The sequence below is a fragment of the Pinus tabuliformis genome, chromosome 8 (genome assembly GCF_031772625.1).
Source record: "Pinus tabuliformis cultivar Carrire ecotype Pingquan chromosome 8, CPIR1, whole genome shotgun sequence".
Taxonomy (NCBI): Eukaryota; Viridiplantae; Streptophyta; class Pinopsida; order Pinales; family Pinaceae; genus Pinus; species Pinus tabuliformis.
In genome coordinates, this window is record NC_142294.1 from 171,332,099 (window position 1) to 171,344,162 (window position 12,064).

General features: G+C 42.6%; 1 pseudogene; it reads left to right on the forward strand.

Annotated features, from left to right (window-relative positions):
- Positions 1-10,397, forward strand: part of LOC149234680 (endoglucanase 3-like) — a 44,836-nt pseudogene extending 34,439 nt beyond the window's left edge.
- Positions 10,398-12,064: the final 1,667 nt, after the last annotated feature.

Genomic DNA, 12,064 nt, shown 5'->3' on the forward strand with positions numbered 1-12,064 from the left:
CCAGGATCAGTAGACCAATGAAGTGTAAGTGCACTATATGTGCTAGAACCCTTTAATTATTCAAATTGAAATGTATATGATTGAATTCATTATTGAGATTAATTCTATGAAATATGAACACACTCTTATGAAAATGATATCTAAATAAAACTAAAAAAGAAAACAATTAAACTATTTGTCTAGAAAATCAACCTCACACTAAAAAATAAACTTAATTCTTGAAACTCTTCAAACTCTATTGCATGTCTATCATTCTATTTTATAAGGAAACTTGAATCTACACAACACACTCTTGCATGAATAAATTAAAGCCTTGCTTGAAAAGAATCACACTCTCTTAAATTTATAAATCAACCATGAATGCAAACTATAAATAAAACTCTATTTTACAAAACTGAATCCTAATTTAAGTACATAATTCTATCAATTATCACTACTACTAAATTCAATCCTATATGCTTTTGAAATGAGTAATGAATCATCAATCAAGTTCCGCTATGTAATCTGACATCGGTGAAAGGAAACAAAATTTCTAACAGATGCACCTACGTATCCATAGCAATGAAATGAATTGAGTTATACAAAAGTCTAATGAAGAACACAACTGATAAATTGAAAACAAAACCTTACTACTTGCAGGAGCCCTGTTGGGAACGGGTCCCCTAGAGTCAATTTTGGGGTTAAAAGCCCAAGTTTTGGGTAGAAAGCCCAAGTTTTGGGTAGAAAGCCCAAGTTTTTGTATGTAAAGTGTAAAGTCTCCTCATTTTGTGGTCGCAAAGCGCGAAGATATAAAGTGTCATAAAGGGTTTCCGCCCTTCTGTTATGTAAGTTGTGTCGACTTTAGAAGACCTACCCATGGTCTGCAGACCATGGGATTGTATAAAAAGGAGAGTCTTAAGAGAGTCTAAGATAAGATTTGGGGTAATTGCTGATGAATGTAATAGGCAAGAAGAGCTAAGAGCAAAGAGTCTTAGCATATGAAAGAGGTTGTACAGTTGTGTGTGCAGAGGCCTAGGGTAGAAGTCCACAGTTGAGTGTGTGGACCACTACAGCTGTGTGTGCAGGGTAGTTAGAGTCTCTAAAGAAGATCTGAAGCATTAATAAAGATAATTATTTTGGAATTACATGTGTTGATCTATTTACTTATGTTATGAATGCATGCGTTATGCTATGATGAATACTGGGTTTATGTTTCAATACCATATTGATGTGTGAATCTGTATGTTTTACATTGCTATATGAACACAAGTAATAATCTCTATTTATGCATAGAACATCTTATTGCATGTGTAAGTTATCAGATACTTAAGATAGTTTGGGTAAATACAAAAGTATGGGTAATTAAAGAGGTGCATAAGTGGTGGATTCACTAACTTAGGGTACGCGAAGAAAGATCATATACCTTCATGAAGGTCTAGAGGCCGAATAAGAGAGGTATATCGATAAGCCCTAAAAGGCTTATCGATCTGTGTGAATGAAGAATTAGGGTATAAAACAACATCACTACCATCTCTCGGTGCAGAAATTTGGTTCCTGCATCCCCCCATATTGCTTTGAGTGAGAATTCAATTTGCACTTCGTGGATTGATGCTGCAAGGGTCTATAGCGTAGGGATTTGCTTAGCTAATAAACGTTGAACCTGGGTCAAGGCCCATCAAACCAACAAATGGTTTTGTTTTTAGGACCGGGATATGCATAAAATGATGTGTGATGTCGCATCATTGGAATCCAACTAAAAAGGAAATTTTAGGCTGGTTGGATAGAAAAATAGACGAATTGACGACACAAGAGAACAAGAATCCATGATTGACGAAAGAACAGTGGTTGGACATATATCTATGCACAAAGATACACGAAATATTCTTATGTTCCTTCCCAGTTTAATTATACGAGTAGATCGCTAAATTGGCAGATGACCAAGGAAGGTGGAGGCTTGACGGTCCAATATTATGGACCCTGGAGTTAGTGCGGAGATTAGAAATCTCTGAAGATAATATCACACGCGTTGTCGATCATTGGATTGATTGTATCATAGGAGGATTTTTGACAAAGCTCGTGGTCAATACTTCAGTCAGTTATAGTGAAGTAGAGAGATGCTTCTTCAAGGCACCGTGAGGTAAGTATTTAAGGTCTTTAAATACTTGGATTAATATGCTCTTGTGTGAAAGGCGGGTTATACAGTTACCTTGATGTTTGGAGCTACGTGAAGTGGAAATATCTTCAGGGATTGAGGGAAAATAGGCCCTGAATATAACCTGCTGATTGGACCTCCTCTAAGTGACGACGAGGAAGCAACACAGGCTTCTCCGTAGAGTGTTGGTCAGTTGACAAGACAAGGGTTCCTGTGAATACCCCATCCACCCACACCACCTCCATCTTCACCTCCACCGCATACACCTTCGGCCACACCACAACCACCTACGCCACCATTCAGTATGGTGAGTTCAGTAAAACTGTCTGTGTTCAAAGGTCTGGGAAATGAGGATCTGGACCCATTTTGGCTCGTCACAAAGGGTGTATGGGAAGCTTAGGGTATTACAAATAATCAGATGAATAAAGTAATGTTGGTTACTTCTTTACAGGAACACGTGCTAACATGGTACATTAGATACTGCATCGATAATCCGATGGCTTCATTAGGAGATATTCAGGCTGCGTTGAATAAGGAATTCAGTAGGCCCAAGTATGAAGCACAATCAATTGTAGGATTCAAGGAGATCATGATGAAGCTTGGCAAAACACCCTAGGACATGGATCAGAAATTGAGGTGCATGATTCGAGAAGCTAACATGAATCTGATGGATGGATAACACAGCAAATGGTTTGTAGCTTCGCTTTTGCCTCATTTAAGGGTTGCTTTATCACAACAAAAAATTGGGACCTAGGCAGAAGCCTTGGAGATTGTGATGAGATTGCATAAGACACTGATGTAAGATGTTAATTTGGGGGTTTAGCAGATTCATGTGTGGTTATAGAACCTTTGTCTAGAATTTTAGAGTCTGAAGAATGATAGAGCAGTTCGGCCAGAGGTGCACGAAAAAGTTTGGTGCCTAAAATGAAAAATTCAGGGGCATGACAAAGATCATTGTCCAATCTTTGTGAATTATGTTGCAGTGGGAGGGTCAATGCCTCTGAGGCTAGAAGCTCAAGCAGGCCAAGTACAGGGCCCACGCTATGTTGTGCTATCTGTTAGGTAGCTAGAATACATGTGATAGACAATTTCCCTTTGCTGCAAAAATTTGTACAAACACCACAACAACTCTTCTGCAACATCTGTCAATCGGTGGGTCATGATGAGCGTAATTGTTGTAGCTACGATTTAATGATGGAAAGAATGCCCACATATAGAGTACAAGCAAAAACTTGACCTCTGGATCAGGGCACTGAAGGAGCGTGAGGAGGATATTAGGGGCGCAGACGAGGCTGAGGGGAATGAGGACCAGGTAGAGGTTGGGGACAGGTTATTTTATACAACTGTGGGGGACCATGATACTACGCACGAGAATGCATGAACTCGACGTGCCGATCATGTCGATACTGTACCCAATTTGACCATGCGACAGAATATTTCCTTGTACTATTAGTTAAGATATGCGAAAAGGGGGTGCATCCTCAGCAACCGACTTAGAGCCTACATATGATGAGGGTTGAGCTTCGTGGGGAGGATACAAATGTAAATATTGTGCTGCAGAGTGGAGTGAAAACTAGTGAAGGCAAGGGAAAATAATGTGAAGAAATTGAATGGGTCCGCAAAGCTCTAGAAAAGGAGGTCAGGTTTGATCTGAAGCACGCGAGGGAAACGTTTATGGAAGTAAAGAAAAGCTCCGCTGAGGCCTCTACCTTAGGAAGTTTGGGTAAGCCAACTGAAGAGATGGACACTTCCATGCTTACTAATTTCTTTGAGACCTGTATGAAGCTGTTGCATGATAGCAAGGTTGTGAAAGGATTATAGGAGCTAATAAATAAGTGTGCTGAGAAAGAAAACGCTCTTGACGGACCACGTGTAGTCAGGAATATTGGTAAGCATAAGGCCATGATGGGGCGTGAGATGAGGCTTACTGCGCAGATAAGAGAGTATGAAATGGATCAAGTTATTCTGGATTTGGGGTTAGACGCAAATGTTTTGCCTAAACAGATGTGGAAGAGAATGGGGAGACCTGCACTGCAGTGGTCTTCGATTCAGTTAAGGATGGAAAATCAATAGAAGATAATCCCCATGGGAAGATTCTAGGGAGTGACAGTTGATATTGATGGTGCGAGTGCGTTGGGAAATTTTGAAGTGATAGAGATTGTGGATGATAGAAATCCCAACCCTGTGCTCCTTGGCATCAATTGGGTCACTGACATGAATGGGGTGATCAACTTGAAAAAATGGAAGATGACATTTGAGAAGAAATCGCTCCGTGTAGTAGTACCATTGGGCCCTGTAGAAGGACTGTGCTATACTGCACTGCTCCACGATTATGAAAGCGATGATGATTTGGAACAAACTTATAAGATAACAATGTGATATCAAGATTGGGTGAATCCGATAGTAGATGGACGTATTTCCTAGGACTGCGAAAGTTCCTGCACATCAGATTCTAATGAGGAATTCGAACACTGGAAGAATCAATTGCACGAAGTATCTATGCTGCGCTGTAACATGATGACTAAATCGCTATGCTGTGTATTGTCAGAGGTAATAAATTTTCCTTATTATGATGGTTTAACTGATGTTGATAAATTTTTGGATGCATTTGAAAGGGAAGTGCCAAAGAAGCATCGCTTCTAGACCTTGGATTTGGCACTGTGTGCTACGCCCTTAAGATGCTTGGGTACACACAAAGATAGTTTTGATGGTTGGTGCAAATATAGAATGATGATGAGAATACTCTTTGGTCATTTGAAAGTGCGATTAACAGAGAAATATGATGGGAGAAATGATCCGCACTATCACCTAGCCAAATGGATTGAATTTTATGGAGCGGAGCCTCAGCCTGAGTGGGTGCATCCATTCTATCATACTTTGGAAGTAATACCAATGAAATGGTACTTGGAAATAGAGCTCCACCATGGCACTAAAGAATAGAATGTTTTGCGACAGGGATTCTTGATGACATTCAGTTTTGAGGATGGATTTTAAGGTATTGATGAGGCATTGCAAGAGGTCAAGGCTGTAATCTTCAGAATACCGCAAGATCCCTTGGATTTGATTCAACCATATTGGACCACCCAACTGTGCCATGTGTTGGAGTGCTACAATGTGACTATTGAAGAAGAAGATGAGGATCCAAGAAACATTAATATCCCAGAGATAGTAGGTCACAACAAAGTTTAGGGACCACAAATAGAGAATCCTGATATCACTACGCCGCCCAAAACTAGACAAGTGAACATTGGCACAGAAGCAGAGCTGAAATTTGCAAAGATTGGGGACTACTGGGGTGATGCCATAGTAGATAAGGTCACTGAGCTGCTCCGCAAATATCATGACTTATTCCCTAAAAAGTTTTTAGATTTGAAGGGGATAATAGGGGACTTGGGTGTTATGAATATTACTTTAAAACCAGATGCGAAGCCAGTCAAGAAAAGGCCTTATTGCCTCAACCCAAGGTATAAAGAAAAGGTCCGCCAAGAGTTGGATAAAATGAGTGCAAAAGGCATTATTGAACCAGTGGAAGAGTTTGATTGGGCGAGCGCAATGGTAGTTTAGGACAAGAAGTAGAAGGATGAAATAAGAATATGCATAGATCTCAGGAAGTTGAATGATGCCTGCATACATGATCCCTTTCCAACTCCGTTCATTGATGAAATGCTGGATAATGTTGGTAGTCAGGAAGCATATTCATTCATTGATGGTTTCTCTGGGTACCATCAGATTAAGATTGTGCTGGAAGATAGAAGTAAGACGACCTTCGCAACCGAATGGGGATGCTTTTAGCATACTGTGATGCCTTTTGGGTTGAAAAACACGTCGACGATCTTTTCACGTGTAGTCATCGCAGCGTTTAAGGACTTCATTCACAAGTTTTTGGAGGTATACTTCGATGATTGGATGGTGTTTGGACTGGTAAAGCGCCATGTAGCTAGTCTACGCTTGACGCTGGATACATGCCGGAGGTATCATATCACGCTCAATTAGAAGAAAAGTTTGTTCTGTGTCCCTTTTGGGATCTTGTTGGGTCATGTGGTATGCAGACATGGCTTAATTGTGGACCCTGATAATATCATGGTCATAATAAACTTGGAGGCGCCAAGAAGTATGAAACAGCTCTGTGCAACATGGGGGCATACATGATACTATAGAAAGTTCATCAAGAACTATGTCCAGATTACCACGCTGATGGAAAAACTACTAAAGAAGGATGCTACATTATGTTGGAATGAGGAATGTCATTAGAGCCTGGATGTGTTAAAGGAGAAAATGGTCATCGCACGAATCCTAGTCTTCCTGGATTGGAAGAAGGAATTTCATGTGCATGTGGATGCATCATGTATTTCAATGGGAGCAGTACTGACACAGTCCGGTGAGGGAGAATTGGATCACCCTATAGCGTCTGCAAGTAGGAAGCTGTCTAAAGCTAAGAAGAACTATTCAACGACAGAGAGCGAAGGTTTAGTTATGGTGTACGTGCTCCAGAAGTTCAGACACTACTCGTTAGGTGGACACTTTAAGATGTATACATACCATTCTGCATTGAAGTACCTGGTTAAAAATCCTGTGTTGGGGAGGAGGATATGCAGATGGCTGCTTCTATTTCAGGAATATGATTTCAAAATCATTGTGAAGCTAGGGTGATTGAATGCAGGGCCAGATCATTTGTCGTGCATTGGAATAGGAGACGAGCCTACTAATTTGGAGGAAAGACTACCTAACGTGTAGCTCTTCACGGTGCGTGTCATGGACAATCACTTTGAAAATATTATACACTTCTTGACAATGGGAACAACTCCAAAAGGGTATACTATCCAATAGAAGAAGGAATTGGTGGTGCAAGCGGTAGACTTTTCTGTCATTGCAGGACAGTTGTATAAAATGGGATTAGATGAAACACTGTGACGCTATGTGCCTGAGTTTGAATGAAACAACATCCTTGCTGAAGCTCATGGAGGATTTGCGAGAGGGAATTATGCATGCAAAGAAACCGTGTAGAAGATATTACGTGCTGGGTTGTGGTGGCCGGCATTGCATAAGGATTACAAAGCTTATTGTAGGGCATGTGATGCATGTCAAAGAACTGGTAGGCCATCATGGAGGGATGAGCTGCCTCTGAATCCACAGATGTCATTGCAACCATTTGAGAAGTGGGCTATTAACTTTTTAGGAATGTTTCAACCTCCAGGAAAGAATACGGGCGTGCAGTCCATCATCACCGCGATTGAGTATTTGACCACCTGGGTAGAGGAACAACCCGTGAAGGATTGTATAGGGGCAACAACAACAAAATTCCTCTTTGAGTATGTGCTGATGAGGTCCGGTTTCTCGAAGATTTTGATGAGTGACCATGGTACACATTTCCTTAATGAAACAATCAACATGCTGATGGAGGAATTCTAGGTTTATCATTAGAAGAGTATGCCATATCATCCGCAGGCTAATGGGATGGTCAAAGCATTTAATAAGATATTGGAGAACATGCTTACAAAGGTTTGCAATGCACAAAGGAATTATTGGGACATGCGCGTACCTGCGGTGCTATGGACTTACAGAACGACTTGCAAAAAGCTGACTGGACAAACGCCTTTCAGGATGGTTTATGGCGTAGAAGTTGTGATGCTGATGGAGTATATTGTACCTAGTCTACACATAGCAACATTCACAGAAATGGAGGATCACGGAGCCCTAGAGGAGTGGCTCGCACAGCTAACAAAACTTGAAGAAGACATATTTTTGGTTGGATCCCATTAGCAAGTTCAGAAGGAGCGTAAAAAGGCATGGCACGATCGACACATAAAATTGTGTACCTTCAAGGTAAATGATTTAGTTTTATTATATGACAGTAAGTTTGATAAATTTCCAGGAAAATTTTGGATGCACTAGCTGGGGCCATAAGTCATCAAGAAGATTACCGATGGTGGAGCAGTTCAGCTGGTAAAGTTGAATGGAGATCCATTTCTAGGGAAGGTAAATGGCAGCCGGTTGAAGCCATACACCAGGGATTCGGCCAGATGACTATATGGTGGAAGAACAATCTTAATGCCCCAGGAAATTGAAAGGAAGTGTGGGACTATAAACTACATTTCCAAGGTTGTAGAGCTGCGCGACTGGGGGACTACACAGAAGGGAAGAATGTAACCGCACGAGCAAATGCGCGAAGGGAGCTACACAGGAGAAACCACGCAGGGCATCCATAAAGTGACCATTATGGTCACTGCTCATGATTTGACAGTGAGAAAACAACTAAGAGGAGCGGGGGGGGCGGGCAGCATTTAAGGTAGAACTTAAATGCGAGATCTTTGAAAATTTTCCACCAATCTAGCATTTATGAGTATATTTTCGGGTAGCGGTTGGATTTGAATTTTAATTTTCCTATAAATTATAGATAGCCGCCCAACGAAGAACACTTTGCATTTTGAGATTTGATTTGTTGAGCTATCGGTTGCACATGAACCCTGTGAGTTTTGAGGCCTTGGTGGCAAGTTCCGTGTTTGATAGGTTTCCTAAGGAAACACGGGAGCTCCTTAATAGCCTCATCTTAGAACCCATGGAGACTACAAGTGCTGGAGGATCTATGGCATCCGAGGGAGCTGCGCCTGAGGTCGTAAGTGTGGAGGTGCCCGCGGATGTGCCAAAATCACTGAGGTCACTCAGGCTGAGGCATACATCGACCAAAGAGGGTCCTAAGACAAAGAAAGACAAACAGAAAGTGACAAAACCAGTGCATGAGTCTCCAAGGAAGCACCAAAAGAAAGAGAAGCCCATTGCATAGGAGAAAGGCAAGGTGGTAAACCTAGAGTCTGACGAAGGCGCAGAGGAAACTTGTATGGGAACATAGGAAATTGATATTGAGGGAGTAGAACCTATCTCAAAACAACAAGAATACATCCCTCCACACTAGGATCAGGTGATGATCATGAAGGACCCGGATGAGGGGAAATTTATGCTTAATAAACTTCTCTTTCTAGAGAAAATCACATTTGAAGGATCGCGCATGGCGCATGTCCCCCTTCTAAAGCTTGAGGATTGGGACCTGGCGAACACAAAGTGGTTCCCCCACCTGGCTACTGATAATTTCATACATAGAGTATTCTACAGGGACTCGGGTGTCACCGCATTGGAGTCAGTGTAGTGGATTCGTGGGATCGAAAAGGCAGGTTTGTTGAATCTTCGATGGGTGCCGCATTACCACCGCGCCCCCATAATCATGATAGTTATCAAACAGTTGTTGTGCCTGGTGCATGACGGATGACTGTGGTTGGAGGAGCCAATCCCTATAACTGATATGCTGATGCATAGGATCACCCTACTACCCCATTCAGGGTTGAATCTAGCTAAGGCATTTGGCAGAAAAGTGGGCGAGCATGACTTTGCCAAGAGAATGAAGGACAAGTTTAAGCTTGTCAAGAAACCGTGTGAATATTCCATTTCAAGCATAGCTAACCCTACGATCAGGATAGCCACCTAGATCTTGGCTAGGAAGATAATGCAAAAGTGTCACGCAGATGAGGTGCCGACACTAGTTGTTTCACTAGCAACCTAGTGCGTGAAGGGCGTACAATTCAATTGGGTGCATTACCTGTGTAGCGAGTTCCTCGCAAACTGAAGGGAGTCACAAGACCAGAGTAAGATGTTTCATTACTCTTGGTTGTTGTTATCAATTATGTTGGTTGTGTGGTAGTTGCTAGAGGACAATCAGTTTCCTCCGATCGTGAACGATTTGCCAGAAGCAGCGAAGTTTGCTTCTCTTTGGGCTATGAAGGACGATGGGCAGGTCCGCAAGAGCAAGGTATTTTGGGTTTTGATGGAGATGAGCATCAACATGGCCATCAACAAGTAACCACAGTTGTCACCAACTGTCTTCGAGCAGTTGTTGGGATACGCAGAGTTCAAAGCGGATGTCCACTATATCTCCATCCGAACGCGAAAGAACCCAGAACATAAATGGTATGATCTTCCATACCTTGCAACGGATGATGCAATCATAGCAGTCCTCAATCGCTGGTCAGCAAAGTGGTGCACAGCCTCAGATTTGTCTGTTGGATCTTATAAGTCCACGGGAAACCAAAAGAAAGAAGAGGCCCAATTGAAAATGAAGCAGTTGGATGAGAGACGAAAAAAGGAGGCTGAGGAAAAATCCAGAGCAGAAGTAGAGTGCAGCGTTATGAAGCAAAAGGAAGGGGAGGAAGAGCACAACTATGATAGAATTCAGAAGTCTCCTTCATCACAGATGGAGGAGGAGCAACAATCTAAATAGGGTGGTGGAGACCAGGAGAGAACTCCCTTCTGGGTGAAGCAGAATTGGGAGCAGGAGAAAGAAGGGCTGCGGAAGAAGGCCAAGGCCTTTAAGTCATCACTTGGCCCAATCACCTTGATAGAAGGTGAATTAGATGACATTGGTGATAAGGTTAGGGACGCGACCATGGAACTGCTACAGCAGTTTGAGAAATAGCAGAAACAAGCCTTGCTCGCCATTTAGACAGGTCTGCATGAGCTATAGATCCAAACTACACAACTGCAGACCGGTGTAGGGTAGAGCATCATGACTTCGACTATTTTGGCACCAGGAACCACCAAAGAAATGGAATTGGTTCACTCTTTGGATCCCTAGGCCGTCACACTGCCGGATGGCACTCTGACCACGAAAGTGGAAGTCGACAGGGATCCTGTCAGCGCGCTAAAGCATATTGGATTGAACTTGGTCACGCTCCCAAGTGAAGTCCTTCACACCCTACAAGTAGGTGTGATCGCCGAACTTAGGGCCTGAGAGTAGCACGTTTTGAGTGTGATTAGCAAAAAAAAGGGCAATAATGCATAGATGTTTGTAGAGAAGACTTCAGTGATTGACACTTGGAAAAATATTCAAGAGAAGAATGAGCATGTTGCAGAAGTGGTCGCTGAGGCATGCAGAACTATTCTGGAACTGCATATCGTCGAAAAAGCGTCAACGGAGGCCAAGATTCGAAAGCTGGCTACAAGTGTGCATGATGCCATGACAGAGCTAACCAAGGTTCAGTTTGAGCTAAAACTTAAGATCACAGATCTTGAGTTGAAGGCCCAACATTCAACTCCACCAGAGGTCAAATAACAACGCGAGGTAGTTGTTAAGGATGTAGTTGCCGCAATAGATAACACGTTGATGGATTGTACTGCACTCTTCAAGCATTCCTTGGAGGTACTTACTAGTCCGCAAGAAGATATCAACCTGCAGAGGTTAGAAACCGAGGCGAGGGAATTATAGCAGTGGTATGATGAGGTCAGAGCGACGACACGCACCATCGCTATCACGCAAAGGTTTGAAAAGCTACGGGAAGCAAAGGAATAGGCGGACACAACACATCGAAGATAGGCAGTACTCAAGGGTAGATTGGGGCCTTGGCTAGATGAGGCCTATGCACTCACTGCCACCATTGAGGGAAAGTAGGCTAGCCTGTAGACAATACAGTAGAAGATCCAGGTAGATAGCGCAGGACCAACAACAGAGCAACTAGTAGAGTAGGTCAAGCAGGCAATGACACAGTGTACCGCTGAAGTTGTAGTGGTGAAAGTGGAGCTGGGAGGTCTTGTTGGCATTATCACACAAGTTGGCGCTATGGAACTGGTGTGGCACATGTGTTGTCCTTGATGGCAACTCACTTTGGTGACAGATCTCAGTTCAGGCTCTCAGAATGAAGGAAAAGATATATACGCAGGTTCACCTAGACGAAGACGCGTATACACGCATGTTAGATGTTCCAAAGGCGCATATGCGTATACACACACTTTCACGCAAGGAAAAGTGCATACATGTTGGAGAACTTACTTTTGGTCCGTGGTATTTAGTCCTTGGTAATTGAACCTATAGTTTTGAGCCATGGTATCTCGTTAGAAGTGTTGATCCCAAGTATTGGGTCCATGGTATTGTTTTGTTATGGTTTTGGACCG